The 26,677-nt window shown below is 39.0% G+C and overlaps 1 protein-coding gene across 1 annotated transcript in view; it reads left to right on the top strand.

The window, feature by feature from the left end:
• Positions 1-26,677, top strand: part of ANK3 (ankyrin 3, node of Ranvier (ankyrin G)) — a 393,472-nt gene that overhangs the window by 31,032 nt on the left and 335,763 nt on the right. The gene's annotated exons all lie outside the window — the stretch shown is intronic.

The following is a 26,677-nucleotide window of genomic DNA, read 5'->3' as shown; positions in this document are numbered from 1 at the left end:
ACCAGCTTCTCTCTTGAAGAGAGATGTATGAGTCTGCTTCTGTAAAGATTTACAGCCTTGAAGACCCTCCTTTGTCCCATAGGGTCTCCATGGGTTGGAATTGACTTGTTAGCAATGGGTTTATTTACTGTTTTCAGGTATGTAGTCCATTCATCCTTTGAGTAGGGTAAAGTCACTGTACATTCAGTAATAATGATCAATACATTTACAATATGAAGTTGATCAATCCTCATACCCCGTCCCCCTAAGTTTGGAAAGAAGCAGTGTTTGCCAGGATATCTGATCACCATGATGCCTCTGTGGAGGATAGGAGACCAAGTCAAGCCATCCTCACATCTATTCCTAATTCATGACCTCAAGGTGAGTCTCTGTCATTGGTTTCTCATGGTAACCAAATAAAGGATACTTACATTCTCTCCCTTAATGGAGGCATGTGTCTGTGCACACATACATGTAAACATTTCATGTTGTCACCCTCTTTGTAGCTAACATGCTCTTCTTGTTGAATAAATTTTAGAGGCAGGATTCTAATAAATAGAACAATGAACAGAGCTATGAGATTCCACTATAGAGGACTCCTTTGATTTCATCATTGCAAACATGAAGTGTAGAATCAAATTGCACTGCTTTCGTCATTTACTCTCTTTATTAAAATAGACAAGCATTCGATAAGTCATAAAATCTCCATTTGTATTTACAGCGGGCTCCCACCATCTAAAATGCAGAATCCCCCACTGTCCTGTTTCCCCTTGGGTCAAACCCCAAGACTGAAAGATTTTAAGATTGGGGAATGGCAGAAGCATAATAGTTCATTTCTAAAAGCTGTAACTGTCCTCATATGCTCTTCAAATTACTGCATCAGATTTAAAGGGAAAGCAAACCTTCTGCACTGAAATGTCACCAAGGACACGGGGGGGGGGGGGTGCGGAGGGGGGAGGCGAGGAGGAGGACTGGGTTGTGTTGGAAAGAATCTGCAGTGCAGCAGAGGGAAATGAATGGCCGCCCAGATTAGTGATTCAGTTATAACCCTGCTTTCTTCACCTCACCAATCTAATCACCTTGAGAAGGAAAACAAAACAAAAGGCATTTTCAACACTGTGTGCTGATCATCAGTCTTTTGAATACATGTATCTCCATTACCTGAAACAAAAAGCTTTCTAATGATAGGAAATTGTCATTCTAATGCATGTGAAAGTGAAAACCTGTTTCTCAGACTATAGGGAGATTTTTCATTTGGTCTTCCAAAGCCAAACACTTATATATTTTAGGCATAGAAAGCCGAGTCCTGAAAAGATGGAGAAAAGGTAATTTGCAAGTTTGAATCTTCTTTATAGAAACTGTTCCCCCACTTGGAGAATATTCTGTTTCAATTTTTTATAAAGACAGGCTGATGAAAAATTTAAACAAACCCTTTTAGGAGCAAGTCTTCTGTCAGATGTCACGCCAGGCTTCCATTTGGTAAGAACACTTATGTAAGTCGCTCTTTGCCATCCGTCCAAATAATAGACATCTATGTGGATCCGGGGCTAGGGAAGCTCGAAAGATTGCCTGTTTGCGTATGTTGCATAGAGTCTTCATAACGATGGCATTTCTGCCTCAGTTATCTTAAGTGTGATAGGAAAATATAATAGTGCTGCCCATCTACTGGAACTGCCTGGAAGGGTTAGCCCCAGCCTGAAGGTAAGATCAAGTGTCCAGGTTATTGTGGGTGCTGTGGGGTCTGTTCCTATTCATAGTGACCCTCTGTACATTAGAACACCATGCTGCTCAGCCTTATGCCACCCTCACAATCGTTGCTGTGTTTGAACCCATGCTGTAGCCACTCGGTCACGCCATCTCATTGAGGGTCCTCTTCTTTTTTGCTGACCCTCTACATTACCAAGCACAATGTCCTTTTCCAGGGATTTGTCCCTTCTGATGACATGTCCAAGTGAAATGAAGTGTCACCATCCTTGATTATCAGGAGCATTCTAACTGCAGATTTATTCAACCCATGTCATACTCAATGTTCATTGCCAGCACCGTCATTCAAAGGCATAAAATCGTTGTCGGTATTCCTTATTCATCATTTAGCTTTTGCATGTGTGTAAGGTGTTTCAGAATACCACAGCTGGATCCAGACAAGTCTTAGTTCTCAAAATGGCACCTTTGCTCTTTTACACTTGAAAGAGGTTTCTGCAGCAGATTTGCTTAATGTAATACATTGTGTGATTACTTGACTTGTGCTTCCATGGGTGTTGATTATGGATCCAAGTAAAATGAAATCATGATAATATCAATCTTTTCTCTATTCATCATAATACTACTTATTGGTCTGGTTGTGAGGATTTTTGCTTTCTTTATTTTGAGATACAATTCATATTGAAGGCTGTAGTCTTTGTTCTTCACCAGTAAGTAAAATGTCCAGATAATGGTATAATTGTATAAATTTGGTAAGAATCAAAGTAGTCTTATAACATGCTAAGAGCTCAGAGGCTCCATATGATAAGGACTGAACTGAGAACCACAAGGTCCGTAGTTCGAGCCCGCCAACCACTCCAAGGGAGGAAGATGAGGGTTCTGCTCCTGCAAAGATTGAAAGCATCAGAAACCCCATACAGGGTCACTATGAGTTGCAACTGACTCAACAGCAGTTAATAACAACAACAAATAACAAGTTTGTCTATGGAATGAAGGGTTAAGATGCCAAGGTGCTTTGTGAGGGACTTTTATAAAGACATTGAAGAGGAAAACTGTAAAACACATAAAAGTATTGAGTGAGTGCTCATAAGATATTTATATAGATTTGCTATTTGTAATGAACTTTTACATAATTATCACATTGATCCATGCAACTCTGCAATAAGCATATTCTGATTTTCACAGATTGTATTTTATATCATTTGTTCAAGGTCGAGTAGCTACCAAGGGACTCTGAGTCCTGAGTGACACTTCCTTCCCTCTCTGTTTTTATTTCAGCAATCCTGAATAATCCTACTGGTAGTCTACTCAGTTGATCAAATTTTTTATATTCCAGATGCTGTTTTTTTTCCCTCTTGGATTAAAAGTATATACATATGTGTCTGCGTATATACATACATACATACATAATTTCTTTTAACTATACGAGTCTGGTAACACTTTGGCTGTTAGCATTTTTTAAATTACCTTAAAGTTTTTGTAGGAAAAAAAAAAAGACATTATATATTTATTTACATTTCTTTTTCCTGGTTATGTTGCCTTTTTTCCCTCTTATTTTTGATACATTACATTTACTCATTTTAATATAACTCATGGGGGTTATGGGTTTCATGTTTTGTTTCGTTTTGGTCCATTTTTAACTTGGTGCAATTTAAGGAAGCCATAGTGTTTCCGATTCGTCATTCTGCATTTGTTTCTAATCAGAACAGCTCCCAGACCCCCTTGAGTCTTCATGCTCAGGAGAAATATTGCCCTGTACACTTAACTGTGCCTATGACCTTGGGAGAGCCTTATGTTGACAGCGTGTCTAGATAGTTAGTGAAGTTATAGTGGATGCTTGTTGCTGTTGCTTTGGCTTTGACAAATGGAAACCTTAAGTGTAACAAAATGAGGCCTTGTCTAGTCTTGCACTATCTTCATGAGCATTAGCATGTTTGAGTTCATTGTTGAAGTCTCTTTGTCAATCCATCTCATGGTGACTTTCTCTTGACCTTTAACTTCACCACACACGATGTCCTTGTCCCATGATGAGTCTTTCCTGGCAATGTGTTCAAAATAACAGAGTTGAAGTTTCACCATCTTCACTTCTAAGAACCATTCCGATTGTATTTCTTTTAAGACTGACTTGTTCTTTTATTTTGTGATGTTGTTGTTGTTAAGTGCCATCGAATCAATTTTGACCCATAGTGACCCTGTATAGTGTTTCCACGGAGAAGCTGGTGAGCTTGAACCACCGACCTTGCAGTTCAAACGACTTTGCAGTCTGACACATTAGTCCACAGCACCACACCAGGACTCCTAATTTTGTTATTGTTGTTGTTGTTAAGTGCTGTCGAGTCTGTTCCGACCCATAGTGACCCTCTAGAGGGTTTCCAAGGAGCGACTGGTGAGCTTGAACCACCAACCTTGCAGGTCAAACTGACTGTGCAGTCTAGCGCATTAACCTACAGCGCCACACCAGGACTCTGTAGCATATTCAATATTCTTTGCCAATACCAAAATTTGAGTGCATTATTGACAACCTTTTGGTACTCCTTCATATTTTGCCCTATATTGGCATGGTGCTATTGAATAAGCACTGTGCAGCTAACCAAAAGGTCGGTGGTTCAAACCCATCAGCCACTCCTTGGAAACGCTATACAGGGTTGCTGTGAGTTGGAAATGACTCTACACTTAACAACAACAACAATATTGGCCCTTTTTTCCCCTTGACTATACAGATCAGAGTCCTAGTGTGGCTCTGTGGGTTAATGCGCCAGACAGCAAAGGCATTTGAACTGAAATATTGGTGGTTCAACTCACCAGCTGCTCCTCGGGAACCCTATGCAGGCTTGCTATGGGTTGAAACCTACTTGACGACACTTAACAACAACAACATCCAGAGGTCATCTTGATTGGAGAAGTGAGAATTATTGGTTAGAAATACCTCGGCTACGAATAGCAGTACATCAAGCTCTAACAGTGGGATAAACAAAGGAATTTCTTTTCCCCTTACTACAAACAATCTGAAGGTGAGTGACTGCTGACAATAGTTCAGAGGTTTAGTGATTTGGACCTTCACTTTTTGATTATACACCCACCTCTAGACCTCTGCATTCTGGAGAAAAAGGAATTAGAAAGGGCAAGTTTAGTCACTTTTATGCCTTTTTCAGAATATGAAACTGCTTTCCTAGAAACCTCTAGCAGAACTGCATGTTATAGCCTCGAAGAGTGAAGAGTTAGCTTTTCTACCATAGAAGCAGTAATAGAAAGGATCGTTGGTGGATGATCAGGGAACAAGGCTACCTTTGCCCAAGTAACCAAACCATTCACTCTTCCAGGCCCAGCTCATATGCCCCCTACAGTCTTTCCTGGCTTGCTCAGGTAGAGTTTCTTCCTCTAAGAACCCTTCTGGTCCTTCAGTCACGGTTTTCCCCACCTAGACTGAGTATGTTCCGGGAGAAAAGATTGTATCACCTCACATAGGGCATGAGAGTCTGAGCTCTGTGAAGGTTTGCTCAAACAATGAATGAGTATGTAGGGTGTGTGGAGTCTCTGGATGTTGCCTGAAGCCAGCTGCTAGAGGGCAACAAGAGTGCTGAACAAGGGCATTTCGCTCCCACCTGACATTCCATCCTTGTCCATGGGCATTCCCCTGATGAAATATGAAACCACAGCCCTGACCACTTGTATTCATTAAGGGACAATGGGGAGCTTTTTGGCAAAGCCCTGCTGGCTTACGCATGATTTTAAAAAAATAATAAATTCTAGTTTGGGACCTTCAGCTTTCTGTTGTCCTAAAATGTGTATACAATTTTAATTGTTTATAGTCATTTAGTCTCTTAATAATACACATTTTAGCTTATCATAAAAATCAGTACAGTTCTCTGAAATGAGATAGTTCACAGAATATCTCTTCACAGGAAATATTGTCGGTTATACCTGAAAACCAAAACCAAATCACAAATAAGTTTCCAAGAATATAAATCTTTAAGAGAGCAGACAGCCTCATCTTTCTCCTGTGGAGCAGCTGGTGGATTTGAACCACTAACCTTGCGTTTAGCAGTGCAGTACTTATCCTGATGCCCCATATTTATCCTGAGAAGGCAGTTGAACAAGTGTGCAAAGATGTATGTGCAAAGATTTTTATATGATTTATAATAAAGTTTGGAAACAATTCATCGCTGGAGGTCAAACTAAATAGATAATGAAACCCTTTGGGAGCTTAAAAAATGATCATGTAACTAAAAAGAAAGTCCTGCCAATCTACTTTAAGAAATTAACCATTGAAAACTCTATGGATGACAGCAAGTCGTTTTCTGATCCATTGCTGGGAAACAGCCCTGCTAGGATGAAAGGCTCACAGAAGACACACTCTCTCTGTCACAATGAACTTAAGCATGCAGATGACACAGGACAGGGTAGCGTTGTTTTTGTTGTGCCTGGTTTTGTTGAGCTGATGACCAGCAGTAACAGAACGTTTGGAGGGAGGCCTGGAGAGATGCAACTAAGGATGATGACCTTGAAAAAGGACCTGGGAGTGCCGGATGATTACAGGGAGCTGCCATTTTATCATTGATGGTGGTGGTTATGTGCCGTGCAGTTGGAACTGACTCATAGCAATGCTGTACAGGGTTTCCAAGGCTGTAAATCTTTATGGGAGCAGAAAGCCTCATCCTTCTCCCACGGAGCAGCTGGTAGTTTTGAACTGTTGGCCTTAAGGTTCATAGCAATTCGTAACTATTATGCTACCTCAGTATTTTTACAGTGTTATTGTCAAGTACCTAAACTGCCAACCTTGCGGCTCAAGTCACCTGTGTAGTCCAGTGGATTAACCACCAACATCACATAGAAAGTATTAATAAGGTTTCAATTCAAAATAAAGGTTTAGGAAAAAAATTATATGCTCAAGTAGAATCTCTTGATGGCATGGAAATGCTGCTGAATATATCAAAATAGACTATGTGCATGAAGGACTTGAAGAAGTTCATGGAGAAATGGAATGAAAAGAACGTGGGATTTTTCCATGAACTTTTTGAGGCCCTCTTCTGTTTAAGGCATAATCTCCCTAACATTTACAAAGTTGGAATTACTGATGTCTGCTTACCAAAACATTAGACAATGGTTATCTCTAGGTGATGATTATTTAACTTTCTTTACATTTTTCTACATTGTTATTATTATTTTGACAATGTGATTTTCTACCAAAAAAAAAGATTGTTTTACAATCAGAATAAAAGGAGTTGCACAAAAATATGCATTAGGTTAATGGAAAAATACTGTGAAACCTCAGCTGGATATAACCAAGCTAACAATAAATCTGAATTAATAAATACCTTACTCTTAAAGTTTTTAAGAGTAGGAACTCAGACAAAATAAATTATAGCCAGGAGTATATGGTGGTATGGAGTCCCGGTGTGGTGCTGTGGGTTAATGTGCTGGACTGCAAAGTCGGTTTGAACTACCAGGTCAGCGATTCAAGCTCACTAGTCACTCCTCAGAAACCCTACACAGGGTCAATATGGGTGGGAACCAATTCAAAGGCACTTAACAGGAACAACATATGGTAAGCAATAGTTTTTAGAATATGTTTTGTATTCTATCTCTTTTATTTCCCCCTGTACCTTATTTTACTGAAATGAGTAATATCCAAGACCATGAACTCCTGTCAGCTCTCTTCTTATGGAATAAAGTGACTTAATTACATGAAACACTGTTGTTGTTGTTGTGACGTGCCATCAAGTCGGTTCTGACCCAGAGCTACCTTGTAGAGGATTTCTGAGGAGCAGCTGGTGAGCTTGAACCACTGACCTTGCAGTTCAAACAGCTTTGCAGTCTGGTGCATTAAGCCACAGCGCCACACCAGGACTCCTGAAACACTATTGGGCTAATGCTTTTAAGAACTATTTTTTAATATTCTGAAAAGCTGAGTTAAACCAAAAATCACGTTCACACTTTTATTCCCTGAGGATTCCAGTTAATAAAACATTCACAAGGGAAACTTTCAATAAGATATTAAAAAATTCTTCTTCAGAATCCCAGTCAAAATACTATTATTAAAGACCACAAGTATAAGTGAAAACGCCCCCAAACAATTTACTTATGTTGTTGTATGATCATGTTTTTGTTAGTAGAATAATTGTTATATATCCAGGCAAGATTCTGATTGACGTGACTGGAAAGATGAGAACACAAGTCAGTTCAGTGGAATACTCATTACTGTCCATAGGTAGCTAGCTGAGAAGAGAAGGCACTAGAAGAAAGGTTTCAAAAAAAAACAAAAATGATCCAATGTCTTGATTCCAGACTTTATCTATTATCAATCATGTTCTTGTTTTTATAAGCCTACATGTGCATTTATGAAAGTATTATTTTTAAGCTAGAGAGTAAAGATGTAGAATTTGATTACTTAATAGATTTGAACTTTTGATATTCATTGGTTGTCTAAGCATGTGTGGTACTTTTCCTTTTCATCCTTCTTTCTTAGAAAGAGACACTGATAATCCATCTCTAAATGTCAACATCCTTTTTCTTCTATAGATAGAATATAAGTAGGGAAAAAATCTGAGTTCTTCCTTTTACATAAAAGTTGTATAATATTAGATTCAAGGATTTAAAGTGATTTTTCATCCTAAAGATTGACTTTAGCTTCCTTACTTCCAGCTAGTGGTCTCCTTGGAAGTCGTGTCATAAGAAAGAATAATAGAGCATTTTAGACAGACTTTATTCCTTACATAGTAAGAAACATGTCAAATTTACATGATTAAAAATAAATGAAACATATCGTTTGACCTTTCAACTGAACATTCAGTTACTGGAAGAAAACAGTTATTTTTGAGATCATTATATCTGCTCTATTTCCCTAAAAGTCTTGGTCAAAATAGAGGAATACAGTAAGCCTAAAGGTGTAGTTGGAGACCTGGTGTTGCTAGCACTGTAGGATGAGCACTGAACGCTATTCAAAGGGTCAACAGTTCAAACCTGCCAGCCGCTCCTCAGAAACTCTAGAAAGGGTCACATTATGCATTGGTATTGATTCAGTGGCTTTGAACAACAACAAAGGTGTAATTTTCTCTCACATGAACATATGCACAAATAAGCACATGTATACACACAGAGTACTACGTGCTTTGAACCTGTGTCTACAATGCTCTACTATATAGCTATCTAGGTGGTGGGGGTGGGGGGGGAGGTAGGCATTTTTCAGTCATTCAATTTGCTGCTAGTCATTGTGGTAGCTGAGAAGTATGGAAGGAGTTGTAAATACCAAGTAGAAATTTTAGAATTGAATTATAGGGTTCCTAATACTCTAATTAAGTTGTATAACATGATGGTTAGGAGTTTTGAAAATTCTAGGTAATATGGTCAAACTCTTTTGATTCAAACTGGCATGTGTTGTTATCACGTGTGATGAAGTCAATTCTGATATGGAAAAGAGCTTTCTCATAAGACCTCTAGGCTGAATTCTTCACGGCGTAGATAGCCAGGTCTTTTCTCCTACAGAGCTGCTGAGTGGGAGCCTCAGACCTTTTGGTTAGCAGCTGAGCACTTAACAGTTGTGCCACCAGTATGTCTTTATGATCTCAATTAGCATTTTTGTAAAGGAATCTGATCCAAGACAAGTTGATAGGACTTAGGTCTTATCACTCTGTGATAAGTATAAATCACACTAGTAAAAGAAATTTTTGTTTGAGAAAACATAAGACATTTAATAAAAGACCTCTAAAATGGACCCATATGAGATATGATGCTTTAATAAATAATAATCATTGCTTTAAAAGCAATTTTGAGAGATGATACCAGCTCTTTACCACACTAAGTTTTGGTATATATTTGTGAAGAGAAATTGTTCTATGGGAACCACTCTGACCAACCGCAACAAATCAAGGTGGAGTAATGTTCCAGCTCGAGAGGAAAGCCGTTAGGGTTACTGATATAATTGGGTCCTAACCAAATTGTCCAAGTGAGTACTTATTAGACTCAGAATATATCCATGACTGCTGTTTCCCATGTTAATATTGATGTGGATATGGTGAATAATGAGACCTCAAGAATTCCTTGAGCACTACATTTGTACCAGGTACCAGGGACGTCACAGTGAGCAACACTGACTGAGGGCTTGTATACTGCAATAAACAATGTACGTGCAAATGAATAGGTCAGTAAGAATATTTCAAGTCCAAATAAATGCTATGAACGAGGCAGATTTGCCTAAGGCTGTAGGTGATACATAGAGTAGTCAAGGGAACCCTCTCAGGAGAGATGCCTTTTGAGCTTTGACCTGAGTTGTTAAAAGGAGAAGTCGTTTTGAAGGAGTTTAGCAAATTAAAGGAGCATCGAGTGCAGAAGCCCCAGGATGGATGTAGACTGGGTCTTATAGACCCAGCAAGATGGCTCAAGTTACTTGAGTAAAATGAACAAAAGATAGAAGAAGGGGTTAAATGTAATGATTATATTCCTGTTCTATAGTCAACTGTACATCAGCAAGACAGTCAGATATGCAAGACCGGATGTCAGTCAGGGCTCCAAACCTGAAACATAAATGATACTGCAATCTATGAGTTTACTGAGGAATATTCTTTTCAGTTGTGAAAATATGAGAGGACTTCTGAAAGTTCATAGAAAAATTCTCTTATCTTTTCTTTGAAGCCCCTTGTAAATTTTGCCATTTTAACACTTTTATATGTATAATTCAGTGGTATTAATTATAGTCACAGTGTAATTGTTGTTGTTGTTAAGTGCCGTTCAGTTGGTTCTGACCCATAGCGACCCTGAACAGGATTTCCGAGGCTGTAAATCTTTACGGGAGCAGAAAGCCTCATCTTTCTCCCACGGAGCAGCTGGTAGTTTCGAACTGCTGACCTTGTAGTTCACAACCCGATTCGTAACCACTACACTACCAGAGTTCCTTCTATTTCCAAAATTTCTTCATCACCCCCAACAGAGACTGTGCCTCTTCTACTCTCCCCCAGGCTTTCGTAACCTGTAGTCTGCTCTCTGCCTCCATGAATGTGCCTGCTGTAGCTACTTCAGTGTTTATCCTTCTGTGTCTGGCTTACTTCACTTAATATGTTTTCAAGATTCATGTTAGTTTTTCCATTACATTTTTTGGAGAAGAAATTTTGGATGTTTTGTTTCCAAATTAATTCTTGAAAATTACATTGGACAATTATGGAAAGTGGAGATTATCAAAAGATAAATTGGTAATCATGAATAATCTTAACATGGAGAATTAACCATTAATTAACATGGTAGCATATTTCCCTCTAGTCTTGTTTTTCAATGCACTATTTAAAAATCAACAACTAGAATTTATTCTATAAACAGTCTTGATGAAATAAATTTGTAATCTCTGTTCCTAGTTTAAGCCACAAATTGCAAGATCTAATAGTTCTGAAATTAGTTATAAAGATTATGGGATTCAGAATGTTTCTTTAACATAAATATTTTTCTCTTTAGAGAATGTAAAACTCTCAGTATTTTGAATTTGATAGAAAAGGAAAGAGTTGTCTATTTTTATGTTAGAAATCCATAAGTACAAGATAAAATCAAGTTATAATAAAAGTTTCTACTTTTCCTACAGTCACATTTTAAGAAGAGAACTACCTTAAAATAGGATAAATGGAAAAAATTAACATTAAACTCCCAATTTATATTGCAGTCCTTCCTCTTAATCCGTATCTAAGCAAGAGCCAAGAAGAACTGGGGCGAGAAGCTATTTTTATGTTATATGTTCTTTATTTCTGGAATCTGTAGGAGATATAGTGGCAAACAATTTCCTAGCTGCTGTTCTTAACTCCAATTTATATGGAAAGTGTTCTTTAAAAATAACATTGGTTCTAATTATTTTTCATTGATTTACCAAACAATGTCAACTTCAGCCCTGTTTAGTTTGACGATCGTATATCCTCTTTTTGGGGTAAGGAAAGCAATTTACGACTGAGAACAGTTGTTCAAATCAGTGGAAGCATAATTCATCTTCTGTCTTTAATGATAACCTTTATAATTCCTAGAAAAACACTGAGTGATCAGAAAGGGATGAAGCATTTTGGGTGAAAGGTTTCTCAAATCTTCTCTCCCATTTCTTCGAATAAATATCTCATCTGTTTTGGGGGAGGGGAAAATGGCTTCTTTGCATAATCTTTGAACAATTCACAATTCACTGTTCAGTGGTAGGTCCAGCTGATCGTAGAAAGTGGAACAGAACTGAAAACTGGGCTGCGCCTGTTGGTTAGATTTTGATAGATGTGTACAGTTGTTTACAGGAGGCCACTCTGCCTCCCTGACATCACAGAACCCGCACGTGGGGCCGGAGATGCCTAAGCCAAGCACAGCCACTTGGTGCCTGGTCACAGACTGAGCTAATGATGGTCACAAGGCACATGGTTGTCTTGTCCCCTCTACTGACATCTACTGGGGGAAAGCTGGGATCTCCCAGGGGAATCCAAAGAAACTAGTTATTGGGCAAAACAGTGAGTTTCTGAGGCAATGTTTACTTTTAAATTGGTGTTCATTTTGAAACTTGTCCCTGTGATCTTTGATTTTATTTAATAATTATTGAGTGTTCCCAACTTCTCCTTTTCCCCAGCAGAACATGCAGAGACTAGAATAGGAACACACCTTCCCTCTGCCTGTGCTGCTCAATGTGGGGCCAGAGGACCTCAGAGATACCGATCATCTTTTTGGGGGGTAGCCTCAGTTTTATTAATCAACTAAATTCATTATCAAAGAAAGATTACATGTCAAGAAATCCTGTAGACAAACTAATGTAAGAATTCAGAATACCAAGAGGTAATATCTGAAGAGGATAATAATCAAGGACATGTTTACAAAGGAGCTCATCATTGAAATAAACTGTTTTTTATTGAGAAGACCTTCTCATCTTGGCTTCTTAATATATTTATTATAAAAATAAGGAGACTTGGTGGCATTGTAAGCTAAACTTTGAGCTGCTAACTACAAGGTTGATGGTTCAAATCCACCAGCAGCTCTGGGGGAGAACGATGAGGTTGTGTGCTTCTGCAAAGATTTTGTTCTGAAACCCCATGAAACAGTTCTACTCTGTTGTGTTTAGGATTGTTATGAGTCAGTAGGTTTTATTATACAAGTTATGTGGGGGGAGGCGGGTGGGAGAATATTTGCATGGGCTAGTGTAGATTTCTTATGCTCGTATTCTATTTTTCATTTATTCATTCATGTAGCCATTTATTTATATTTTCTTTCTTGTACTCCTTTAGATCCCTTTCTCCAACTTTTCCTTCTTCCCTCTATCACAACAATCCAGTTTAATTTATTCAAATATAAATCAACTGCACTGTGCATGTATACATTTAATTGCACAAATACTTACTGACTATGAGTCAAAAAAATTTAGTTTTATGTGCAAAGGCAAACCTTCAAATAGGACTCAATGCTTGGAAATGAATGTTCAGCTCAAGTTTAGTGTTTCAGCTTGCTACTTATTTTGATTCATCATTCAAATGAATATGAAAGATAAATTCCTATTTTGTCTCCCAACTTTAAATGAAAAAAAATTTTTTTTTGTGTGTGTGTTTTTTGTTTTCATTTTAACTGCCTGACTGGTTGCCTTTAATGCATTGATATCTGAGCTTTTTGTTGCATAATCCTCTTAGAAAGCAATTTTAAAAGTAGTAGGGATGTCATTTTCAGTTCTGGATACGTGCTGAGCTGTTCTGTGGGGTCTTGTCAGCCTCTGCTGATGCCCCCGGCCCATCTGGATCATCTCCTGCTGCCCAGCTCCTTCTAATTCCCCTATGCCTTATCTTGATTCTTCCAGAGTCTAAATTCTAGCTAGTTGCTGCTCTACCTTTTCCTGTCAGACACTTTCTTCCTAGACTCTCAGGGCAATGGAGGTTATGACCTAATGTTCAAATAGAAGTTTGCACATTGTTGTGCTCTCTAGCGTTTACATGTTCCAGTAAGAGAACCTGGACTAAAAGATGCAAATAAGTGGTCTTTTATTTCATCCCTACCAGTAAGGAACTTCCCAGCTGCTCCTGCCCTTGCATGGAGCCTTCTGTGATAGCACTGGAGTGAATAATTCTATATTTGGCAGTTACATGTCAAAGCGATTCTCATAAACACAGCAGATGTACGTTCTGGTGAACTGCCATTAGTGTGCGTCTGGGGAGTTATTTATTGGTTATCAGCAGGTTTGGGGTGGAGGAGGGGAACGGAGGACTTTACATGTTCTGGTTTTTCTGTTTTGTTTTCTGAGTTATCATCTTCAAAGAAAACCCTTCAGAGTCTGAAACGTTCAGTGGCTCTGTTTATATTGAAATCTCTGTGGTCCTGTTCAGGGATGGAAACTGCAAGCTTTGGGAGAGTAGATTTCCCACGTATAGAGAGAAGTAAGCCTGACCTTTTTCCTTACCTGAATTCCTGTTATCGCTCAAAGAAAAACGTCTGAGGACTTATGTTCTGTGCCCTGCAATAGGGGTTTGTCTGGTTTTCAGAAAGTTGATTTAGGGGATTTTCTGCATGAAACCAATAAATGAGCTTAAGTAATTGAAGCTAAATTATTCTTTCTGGAACAGAGCCAGGTCAGTGGCCCTGGAAGTATCCAAGGGCACAGGAAACTATAAACGGGTAAGCAGCAAACTACCTGGCTACTTCCATCAGGGAGACCTCTGACAATCCAACCCAGCTTTCCCACTGCCGCCATTCTGAAGACCCTTCTCATCGGCATACTAAATGGCTCATGTTGTCAGTGTTCTTCTCTCCCTGTAGCCCCACTTTCTGCCCTTTGATCTTGGCAACAGTTAAGTTTGTAGATTTCCACAGTTGCTTCTTTCCCTTTGGAGGAGATTAGAGGTGGGGTTTCAAGAGACTCTCTGAGTTGGATTTCTAAAGTCTCTTTCCTGCAGAAATAGGATTGAGAAGGTTGGCCTGAGCAGCCTACGGGACCTACTTCTTTTGTTCTGCCACCAAGGTGGCATTGCCACACAGCTTACTTAATACCTTCCTGTCTCCACTTGTTTGTAAAATGAGTTGAGAGTTCTCAGACTCCACATTGCTTTTTCAGAGTGCAATGAAGATCTTTTCATTTTTTGAAGTTTTTTTGACCTCATTCACGTAAAAACCATAATGTTTCTTTCTTTTTATTCCTGTAGACCACTCACTTGCTAATTTGTTTCTTCCTCCCTCTTATGCCCATTCTATGTGATCTTAAAGCCAGAACCATGCATTAAACTCCAGGATTCATAATCCATTGCCATTGAGTCAATACCAACTCATAGGTTCCATTATGGATAGAACTGCCCTATAGGATTTCCAAGACTGTAATCTTTATAGAAGCAAAATGCCAATTGTTTTCCTGTAGAGTGACTGATGGGTTCCAACCTCTGACTTTTTGATTAGCAAATGAGTACTTAACTATTATATCAACAGGGCTCTTTCCACAATTAACTAGCTTATATTTATTGGGTTCAACAACAACAAAAAACTATGTGTTCTGGAATCCCTGGGTAGCATTAATAGCTAAGGCAGCCAGCTGCTAACCAAAAGGTTGGAGGTTCAAGTCCACCCAGGAGCACCTCAAAAGAAAGAGCTGGCAATCTACTTCTGGAAATCAGTTCTTGAAAAGCGTGTGGAACACACTTCTACTGTGACACCCATGGGGTTGCTATGAGTTGGGAAGGACTGAATTGCAGCTGGTATAAAAGATACTGGGACTATGAGGTAAATAAGAAAGCACTATTGTAAAATGACTGTCGTTGTTAAATGCTGCTGATTAGGTCCCAACTCACAGCGACACGGTATAGGGTTTCTGATAAGCAGCTGGTGGGTTTGAACTGCCAAACTTGCTGTTAGCAGTCCACTACTTATCCCACAGTGCTAAACCAGTATTCATAAAAAATGTTATTAAACAAACAAAAATCATACAAACCTTTATTAACCAAAAATAGCAAAATATGAAGCTATTGTTTCTCGACCTAGCCTCCATTGAGGTTTATATACTTCTGGATTATATGAAGAAGAACATGGCATAGGATTGAAGGAAGACTCATTAACAGCCTTGCTTGCTAGAAGGGAAGAGGACTTAAAATACATACTGATGAAGATCAAAGCCTTAAGTGGGGATTGCATCTCAATGTGAAGAAAACAAAATCCTTGCAACTGGAACAATAAAAAACATTATGATAAACAGAGAAGAGATTGAAGTTGTCAAATATTTCATTTTGCTTTGATTCATTATCAACAGGCATGGAAGCAGCAGTCAAAAAATCAAACAGGGTACTACATTAACAAATTAGCTGCAAAAGACCTATTAAAGTGTTAAAGAGCAAAGATACCAATTTGAAGGCTAAGGTGCTATTGACCTTCGCCATTGCATTTTTGTTCACCTCATATGCATATGAAAGTTGGACGGTGAATAAGGAAGACCAGAGAAAAACTTACGTATTTGAATTATGATGTTGGAGAAGAATATTAAAAGCACCATGGACTGTGAGAAGAACCAATGTTTCTGTTTTGGAAGAAGTGCAACCAAAACGCTCCTTAGTAGCCCAGATGGCAAGACTTTGTGTCTCATATTTAGGAGATATTATCAGGGGGAACCAAGGAGCTCTGGTAGCGTAGTGGTTACGAATCGGGCTGCGAACCCTAAGGTCAGCAGTTCGAAACTACCAGCCACTCCGTGGAAGAAAGATGAGGCTTTCTACTCCTGTAAAGATTTACACCCTCGGAAACCCTGTACAAGGTCGCTATGGGTCGGAACCAACTCGACGGCACTTAACAACAACAACAACAACATCAGGGGAAACCAGTCCCTGGAGAAGGACATGATGCCTGGTAAAGTGGAGGATCTGTGAAAAAGAGAAAGACCCCCAAAGAGATAGATTGACACAGTGACACCAGCAATGGTCTCCACTGTAGCAGCAATTGTGAAAATGACACAGAACCGGGCAGTGTGTCACTAACTTAGTGGCACCTGATAGCAACAACAACCTCTTCTCCAAATACTTCTGCACTCTTTGGTTTACACCATGTCAAAAAGGCAGCTTCTCCTCAAGGAATTAAAATTGTGTTCCTTTTAAATGTTTTTGGAGTTTGGGGGACAGAAAGAAGTCTGAAGGGGCAAGGTCAGGGATGTAGGGTACCTGGAGTAAGGTTTCCTAATAAAATTCTCATAGGACAGCCCTTGCTCCACTTGAAGAATGAACAGGTACATTATGGTGATAGAAAAAAAAATTCCTGGCCTAATTTTCCTTGCTACAGCAGCGTTCTGTTACCAAAAAACCCCACAACTTTTTCATATTAAGCCCCTGTGATCATCCTGTGTCCTTCGAAAGTTCTATCAAGATGACTCCTTTGGAGTCCCAGTAAGCAGTCTTCATAATCTCCTGAGATGACCTCGCTGCCTTCAGTTCACCTGCCCCAACATATCTCCTTGGAAGCCACTGCTTTGATTGGACCAAACCTATGGGCAACTCCTTGGAAAATCATACAGGGTTACTATGAGTAGGAACTGATTTGACCAAACTTAATAACAACAATGAGTCTAAGACAAATGCATTACTTAAGAGCACTTCTTTGCAGTCAACTACTAGTTGTAGAGACATGTTTTGTTTGTATTAAACCAGTGCATGTGTGAACTAGAACCCTCATAACAATACTTTTTGATGTACCCTCATATTAGAGAGATTTGTGTTCATTGTGTTAACTTCCCTAGTAGATTTTACATTCCTTAAAGGCAAGGATAAATAAAGCATTATCTACTCTTAACTGTGTGGTACAGCACCATGCACACAGTAGATACTGAATAAATGTGCCCAGCACTGTGGTTGTCATTGTATTTGAAATACATAACTAAACGATGCATTAAGGAGCTCAGGTAGTGTAGTGGTTATAAGTCAGGTTGCTAACCTCAAGGTCAGCAGTTCAAAACTACCAGCCGTTCTGAGGGAGAAAGATGAGGCTTTCTGCTCCCTTAAAGATTTACAGCCTCTGAACCCTCTATAGGATCACTATGAGTATGAACACATAACTCAACGACACATAACCACTGCCAATAGATGCACTGACTATCTATTAGGTATGCGAGTTTAGAATCATTATGTCTTATTCCACTTATTTTTAGGAAAATGTCTATTAACAGAATAGGCCCCATTGGCTTTTTCCTTTATAATGGTATTTTCTTTTCTAATTACTCTTTTCTTGCTTATTTCTGTAAGGGTGACTTGTCCAGCAATTTGTATTGCTCAGAAGCATTTTTGTCTTCCATGAATATGTGAGTCTACCAGGAGGTACAACAGGAAGAGTGGCAATCTCTTCTTTTGCCCTCATTCTAGCTCTTGTTCCAGTGATGGCTACTATTTTTATATTCTCTTCTCTGTTTTTTATTTTGAGAAAATAGGATTTATGTGGGCTTTTAGCAGATAAAATTAATTGCTTATATCTAAAGAGCGTGAGTCATTTTGAGTGTGCCTTTATGACAAACAGGAAGGATTAAGAGTTTCATACGTTTTTGGAGATTCTTAAAAAAAAAAAAAAAAACAGTGTGTAGGATGGATTCTAGACATATTGACTATTTCATGAATTGTTTACTCATCCATTAGGATCCTTAGCATCAAACAATTATCCCTAACTAATCTTTGCTTATCATTTTCATGGGGACTAAAAGAGCTTTTCTTCAGTTTTGAATCGCCTACCAGAGCAGTGACACATGAGGTCTTTGTACTGTTTCTCCAGTTGTTGATGAAACCCAGCATTCAGCCTGTCTATACACACAGTTAACAGAAAGACATCTTTTTTCTGATTTATATTTATTTATTTACTGGTTGAATTCATGAGCTCATGCATTAAATGAAAGGCTGAAGTTCAAGTGGCAAATAAAAGGCCAAGTGTAACAGCAGACACTTTGCATCGAACATGTTTTCCATTTTTCTCCTTAAAACAACTGTTGCTCAGCTTTATTGTGTTATGGTGGTATGGTGGTGTTCTCCCCTTTCCTTATGTTTCTCACGCAATTTCACACTGTTTCCAGCCCTGGAGCAAGGTTTCTTCAAGTACCAATTCCTGCTGAGGATGTAGCAAGAGCACTAGAGAACGGTAAATATGTTTGAGCAGCGCACACAAATTGTAGGATCCCTTCTGTCTTCAGAAGTTATCGTCTAAGATATTTCAGAGAGTAAAAGATATGTTCACTTTCACTCAACATACATTTATTGAGGTTAATATGTCACTATACCAAGCATTGTGGGTTTATATAATCTGTATGAAATTATTGTAAATTGTTGGGGGTGATTCTTCTTATATGGTTTATGCCTCTGGTGTGGCACTGTGGGTTAATGCACTGGACTGTAAAGTCAGTTTGAACCACAAGGTAGGCAGTTCAAGCTCACCAGCCATTCCCAGGAGACCCTATCCAGGGTTGCTATGGTTTGGAACCAATTCAATGGCACAACAACAAGAAGTTAAAAATTGGGTATCTTAAGAGTGTTTAAATAACTACTACTGTTACTATTATTGTTACTATTGGAGGAGACCCGGTGTGGCACTGTGGGCTAATGTGTCAGACTGCACAGCCATTTGAACTACAAGGTTGGTGGTTCAAGCTCACCAGCTGCTCCTTGGAAACCCTTTACAGGGTTGCTATGGGTCTGAATTGACTCAACAGCAAATAACAACAACAACAACATCATTACTATTGGATGGAGCTCTGGTAGGATAGTGGTTATGAATCAGCCTGCTAATCTCACGGTCAACAGTTCAAAACTACCAGCGGTTCCATGGGAGAAAGATGAGGCTTTCTGTACCTATAAAGATTTACAGCCTTGCAAACCCTACGCAGGGTCACTATGAGTCAGAACCGACTCCATGGCATACAACAACCACCACCACATTACTAGTGGACTTCTGGTGTGACACTGTAGGATCAGCATTGAACTGTGAACCACAAGGTCAGCAGATCAAACCCACCAGCTGCTCCACGGAAACCCTATACAGGGTCACTGTGAGTCAAAACCCACTTGACGGCACTTAACAACAACAACATTACTATTTCTGTTTGGATTTGCAGCTCACAGTGACTCCACATGAGAGAGTAGACTCGTCCCATCACCTGCAGTCTTTATGGACCCAGCTCAGCTCACCCAGCTTTCCTCCTGTAGAGCTGCATTCGAACTAACAACCATCTAGTTAGCAGCCAACTGTTAACCCTGCACCCCTTAGGGTGTTTAAATAATAATAATAATAAGAAGAATAAAAATAATAGCATATGTCATACACAGAGGTCTTACTCTGCTTGTCAGATGCCACTACTTCCTTAGACAGTCAAGTTAATACCTTTTTGATGAGTTTGGGGCTTTCGTTTATAGGACTAACACAACAAGTGTATGTTGTTGTTGTTGTTAAGTGCCATCGAGTCGGGTCCGACCCATAGCGACCCTGTACAGGGTTTCCGAGGGTATAAATCTTTACGGGAGTAGAAAGCCTCATCTTTCTCCCGCGGAGCGGCTGGTAGTTTCGAACTGCTGACCTTAAGGTTCGCAGCCTGATTCGTAACCACTACGTTACCAGAGCTATAAAGAACTGAATTCCAAGGCCCCAGATTTCTGTGCAACCCAGACTCAGAGTGGGCTACCTGGGGTGACGAAGATTTTAGACTCAAAATATGTTTGAAGGCAGCAAGCAAAATGGAGACGCTTCCTTTAGCCCTTCAAAAAATACATCACCCATTTTTACCTTTGTTGGTAATGAGAATAGAGAGAATTGAGAATTTGTGTAGGAAACAAAGTCTGTTTTTTGACACTCTGAGCTTAAGAGAATTAAGTGTGGTATAGTGATGGTGGATCACACAACAAGTTTAAGTTCACACCTGAAACATCAGAGCCCCTGATCTCTCTTACTGAAAAGGACTGTTGTTTAAAGAATTCACGCATTATTGAATGCTTTAGACTGTAGTTCTCAATGTGTGCTCCCCTAGCTAGGTCCCCTAGCAGAGAACTTGATGGAAATGTCGACTTTCGTACCCCATTTCAGAACCACTGAGTCACGGCTTCAGAGGTCAGTGCCCAGTAATCTGTGTTTAAACAAGGAAATTCTGATGTACAGTAAAGTGTGACAACCAGTGACTTAAGGTATGCCATTTTCCTTCTTACAGATAGACCTCATGGGACAAGCAAAAGGAGCTGAAAAATACATCTCACTTGTCTGAAACGTAATTGTTCGTTCATTCATTCACCATTGATTGACTGCCCAGCAGTTTGACAGGCGTTAAGTTATTTCATCGTTATGATAACCCTGAGGGTTATTCTTATTCACAATTTTTGTAGATGAGGGAACAGAGTTTCAGAAATGTTAAGTGGTTTGTCCAACATCACACAGCAAATAGTAATCTCAAGATTTGCCCCAATTCTCTGACGTGTGCTCTGAGAATTCGGCCATATATCTAATCCCAAGGAATTTACAACCAAGCAGGAAAGCTAATGATTGATATTGTTTAGGCCAAATCTGTTCTACTCATAGTGAGTCTGTGCACAACAGAACAAAACACTGCCCAGTTCTGTACCACCCTCACACTTGTTATGTCTGAACCCATTGTTGCGGGCATTGTGTCAGTCCATCTTGTTGGGTGTCTTCCTCTTGGATGACCCTCCACGTTCTTTACCAAGCACGATGTCTTTGTTCAGTGACTGATCACACCTCATGACATGTCCAAAGTGCAAGAGACCAAGTCTTGCAATCCCCACTTCCAAGGAGCAAATGGTTGTACTTCTTCTGAGACAGATTTGTTTGTTCTTCTGGCAAGCCATGATGCTGTCGGTATTCTTCAACACCATAATTCAAATGCATTGATTCCTCTTTAGTCTTCCTTATTCATTGACCAAGTTTCACATGCATATGAGGCTATTGAAAATATCTTGGCTTGGATCGGGTACACTGTAGTCCTCAGAATGATATCTTTGCTCTTTGATGCTTTAGAGAGGTCTTTTAAAACATATTTCCCTAATGCAATGTCTTTTAATTTCTCCAGTGTTGCTTCCATGAGTGTTGGTTGTAGATCCAAACAAAATGAGGTCTCTGATAATGTCAATCTTTTCTCCAGATATCATGAAGTTATTTATTGGTCCACGTGTGAGGATTTTTTTTCTTTACATTGGAGTGTAATACGTAATGAAGGCTGTGGTCTTTGATCTTCATCAATAAGTGTTTCAAGCCCGCTTCTTATTCCAACAAGCAAAGTTGTGTCATCTGTATATTACAGAATGTTTATGAGTCTTCCTTCAATCCTAATACCAAATTCTTCTTCATATAATCCAGTTTCTTAGATTATTTGTTCAGCATACAGATTGAATAAATATGGTGATACAATACAACCCTGGTATGCAACTTTCCTGATTTAAAACCATTCCATTTCCTCTTGATCTATGCACAGGTTCTTCATGAGTACAATGGAGTGTTCTGGAATACCAATTTTTCACAATATTATTCATAATTTGTTATGATCCTCACAAATGCCTTTGCACAGTTCATAAAGCACACCTAAATATCTTTCTTGTATTCTCTGCTTAAAGTCCAGATCCATCTGACATCAATAGTAATATCCCTAGTTCCATGTCCTCTTCAGAATCTGACTTGAATTTTTGGCATCTCCCTGTCGATGTACTGCTGCAACCGTTTTTGAAAGATCTTTAGCAAAATTTTATTTGCATATGATGTTAATGATATTGTTAGATGATTTTATATTCTGTTGGGTCACCTTGCTTTAAAATGAGCATACATATGGATCTCTTACAATCAGTTGGCTAGGCAGCTGTCTTCCAAATTTCTTCCCATAGATAAATGTGTGCCTCCAGAGCTGCATTAGTTTATTGAAACATTTGTGCTTGTATTTTGTCAATTCCTGGACCCTTGTTTTTAGCAAATGCCTTCAGTGCAGCTTGGACTTCTTCCTTCAATACCATTGATTCTTGATCATGTGTTACCTCTTGAAATGGTTGAGCTTTGACCAATAATTTCGGTACAGTGAGTCTGTGTATTCTTTCCTTTTTTTTTTTTCATATATACTTCCTGCATCATTTAATAGTTTGCTGATGTTGTTGTTGTTGTTGTTAGGTGCCATCGAGTCGGTACCGACCCTACGCACAGCAGAATGAAACACTGCCCGATCCTGGGCCAACCTCACTCACTACTGTTGCCACGCTTGAGTCCATCGATGCTGCCATTTGGCCAGTCCTTCTCATTGGGGGGTATTCCTCTTTTTCTCTCACCCTCCACCTTACAAAACTTGATATCCTTCTCCAGTGACTGGTCCCTCCTGACAATATGTCCAGAGTATGACAGATGAAGTTTGGTCGTCTTGACCTCCAAGGAGCACTCTGACTGGACTTCTTCCAACTCAGATTTGTCTATTTTTCTGGATTCCCAACATTCTTTGCCAAAACTGTCATTCAATTACATCGATTATTTTATGGTCTTCCTTATGAATTGTCTAACTTCCATGTGCATGTTAAGCAACTGAAAATACCATGGCTTGGGTCAGGCACACCTTAGTCCTCAAGCTGACATCTTTGCTCTTCAACACTTTAAAAAGTTCTTGTGCAGCAGATTTGCCTAATGCAATATGTCTTTTGATTTCTTGGCTGCTGCTTCCATGAGTGTTGATAGTTGATCCAAGAAGAATGAAGACCTTGGCAACTTCAGTCTTTTCTCTGTTGATTTGTTGTTTATTGGTCCAGTGGTGAGGATTTTTGTTTTCTATTTTTTTTTTTGCAGAAAAAATTAAGGCTTGAAATTTTTCTACCTTTCTTTCAACTTGAGAAATGCTGAGTGTGTTCTTCTTTTGGATTTCTAACTATATGTCTTTGTACATTCCATTATAATACTTTATTTTGTCTTCTCAACCTACTCTTTAATATCTTCTGTTCATTTCTTTACTCCCTCATTTCTTCCAATTGTTTTACTATCTCTACACTCAAGAGCAAGATTCAGAGTCTCTTCTGACATCTGCTTTTGTCTATTCTTTTAAAATTTTTTATTATTATAATTTGAGTGAAGGTTACAGAGCAAATTAGTTTCACTTGTACACATTTTATTGCATGACATTTGTTTCAGTTCCAGCACTCTTCCTCTCTGGGTTCCCTGTTTCCGTTCATCCTGTCCTGCATTCTGAATTTTGTTTTGGGGTAAATGCTCCCCTTTTAGTCTTAAGTGTTGTGTTTGATTGTACTGAGGAGTGTATTTCTTCCTGGTGTTATTATTCACTTTATACATGTGTCTATTGTTTGATCCCTGGGAGTCAATTCCTGTTTCCCAGCCATCTTAGTTACCTTTTGCTTTCTTCATAATCTTGATATCATCCCAAAATTCTTCTGGGTTTTGATCATTGGTGTCAAATGTATCATCTATTCTTGAGATGGTCTCTAAATTCAGGTGGGATATATTCAAGGCTATATTTGTGGCTCTCATGCACTAGATTCAGTTGTCTTCAGCTTCAACCTGAACTTGCATGTGAGCAATTGACGATCCGTTCCACAGTTAGCCCCTAATCTTGTTTTGGCTCATCATATTGAGTTTCTCCATCATTTCTTCCCACAGATATCGTCAATTTGATGCCTGTATATTTCATTTGGTGAGGTCCATAAGCCTTTTATGTTGTTGGGAAAAAAGGTATTTGCATTGAAGAACTCATTGGTCTTGCAAAATTCTATCATGGAATCTCCAGCATAATTTCTGTCACCAAGGCTGTATTTTCCAACTACTGACTCTTCCTCCTTACTTCCAACTTTTATTTTCTAGTCTTTAGTAATTATCAGTGCATCTTGGTTGCATGTTTGATCAACTTCAAACTGAAGAAACTGATAGAATTCTTTAATTTTATCCTCACTGGCTTTAGTGGTTGGTGTATAAATTTGAACTACAGTGGTCTTAAGTGGTCTTCCTTGTTGTTGTTAAGTGTTGTCAAGGCAATTCTGACTCACAGCAATGCTGTATAGGGTTTCCAAGGAGTGGCTGGTAAACTTGAGTCATGGCGGTTCAAACCGACTACAGTCCAGTGCATTAACCCACGGTGCCCCACTGAGTCTTCCTTGTCGGCATTAGGATATTATCTTGTCACAGAGAGTATGATACTTCAAGACAGATCTTGAAATGTTGCTTTTAACAATGTATGTGACACCATTCCTCTTCAATTTGTTACTCTCAATATAGTTAACCATATTGATGTCTGGTACAATTTGACCAATACCAGTTCATTTCTGCTCATTAATATCTAGGATATTGATCTTTATGCATTCCATTTCATTCCTGAACAACTCTCAATTTTCTTAGAGTCATACTTGGTACATTCTATGTTCTGATTCTTAATGAATGTTTGTAGCTGTGGCTGGTTTGTTGTTGTTGTTGTTTTCTCATTTTGAGTTGTGTGTCATCAACAAATGAAGGTTCTGACAGCTTCCCTCCGTTCAGGTCGTTAAGGTCAACATTATTTTGAGAAGGCAGCTCCTTCCCAGTCTTATTTTGTGTACCTTCCTACCTGAGGGCCTCATTTTCCAGCACTAAATTACACAATGTTTTGCTGCTATTTGTAAGGTTTTCAGTGACTAACTGTTCTATAGTGGTCTGCCTCACCTTCTTTTTAGTCTGTCTTAGTCTGTCAGTTCCGCAGAAGTCTGTCCACCATGGCTGACCCTGCTGGTATTTAAAATACCAGTGACATAGCTTCCAGCATCACAGTACCACATAAGCCACCTCAGTAAGACAAACTAACAGACCAGTGGTGGAAGACAGCTACTCAATGAAAACTATAAAATATTTTACACCATGTAGCTTCATAGCAATGAAAGGAACTTTTCCAGCATACAGAGTCAGCTGAACCCTGGGACCATCAAGGGGGAAGAGCGGGAGTGGAGTATAGGACCCTACCCAGAAAACCAGTGATGCCAGAGATGGAGGCAGAGATGATGACGTGGAAAGCAACTGAGGACTCTAGACTCATGGAGGGAGAGGGTTTGTGTGCTGGTGGCCAGGAGGCAGGCTTGCAAGGTGTCTTCTGTGCTTCTTTGAATGATTGTATATTCCTGAGTATTTTGGTGTACATAAAACACACACACACACACACAACAAAAAACAGAGGGAATAGAAGCAAATACTGTTGAATGATGAAGCATGCAGGGGGCTATAATCATTGCAATGAAATGAAATATGATAGCATGAGTGTAAAACTGATGTTCCCCCATGTAAACTATCACTCAATTCACACACACACACACACACACAATCAGTTATAAAAGAAAGCATACAGATCTCAAAATACAATGGTTCCAAAAAGAAAAATACAATGGTTCCAAAAAGAAAGAGAGTCAACAGAACTGACTTCCTGAAAAACTCCATGTAAGTGCTTCTGGAAAAGAAGCAAAATGGAGCGATTCAGCATGCAGTTTGTCTGCTTAGTTTCTAATCACACAGAACACTGTGTTCATTGTTATATTTTTAAGTCTATGAAGTTTCTTAATACCTGTTCTTGTGCAAATTTATTCAGTAAACATGCATCTAGTGTACAGCACTCTATTAGCTGCTGGGCACAAACTAAAAAAAGAAGAATAGTCTCAAGTTGCTTCAAAGACTTCTGTATGGATTCATATGAAAACAGTAGAAGCTAGACTATCTGGGCTGTGTGGTATGATGTAATAGTGGGTGAGTAAAGAGTGAGATCAGTGAGAGTCAGAACATCCATTCTCTGAAAGTAATTCAAGCCACTAGTGTTTTCCAGAATAAGGCTGTGTAATCAGTAAACTGAACTTCGTTACCCTCCACCCAGGGCAAAGAGGCACAAGGTCGAGCATACTCTGTATCTATGTGTGAATGCTTGTATGTACATATATTTGCATACCTATTTGCTATTTTTGAGAGTAGTTATAACTGTGTGTCTATATAATTATTACCACCCAAATAGTTGTGTTAATTTATACTTTTTCTAACAAAGTAGAGATAATCACTCTTATTCCTTGTCATTTTCAACACTGGGTATTTATTATCAGTATGTTTAGTCTTT

This window comes from Chrysochloris asiatica, unplaced genomic scaffold (assembly GCF_000296735.1).
Source record: "Chrysochloris asiatica unplaced genomic scaffold, ChrAsi1.0 scaffold00020, whole genome shotgun sequence".
Lineage (NCBI taxonomy): Eukaryota > Metazoa > Chordata > Mammalia > Afrosoricida > Chrysochloridae > Chrysochloris > Chrysochloris asiatica.
This window is presented reverse-complemented; position numbering and strand designations above follow the sequence as displayed.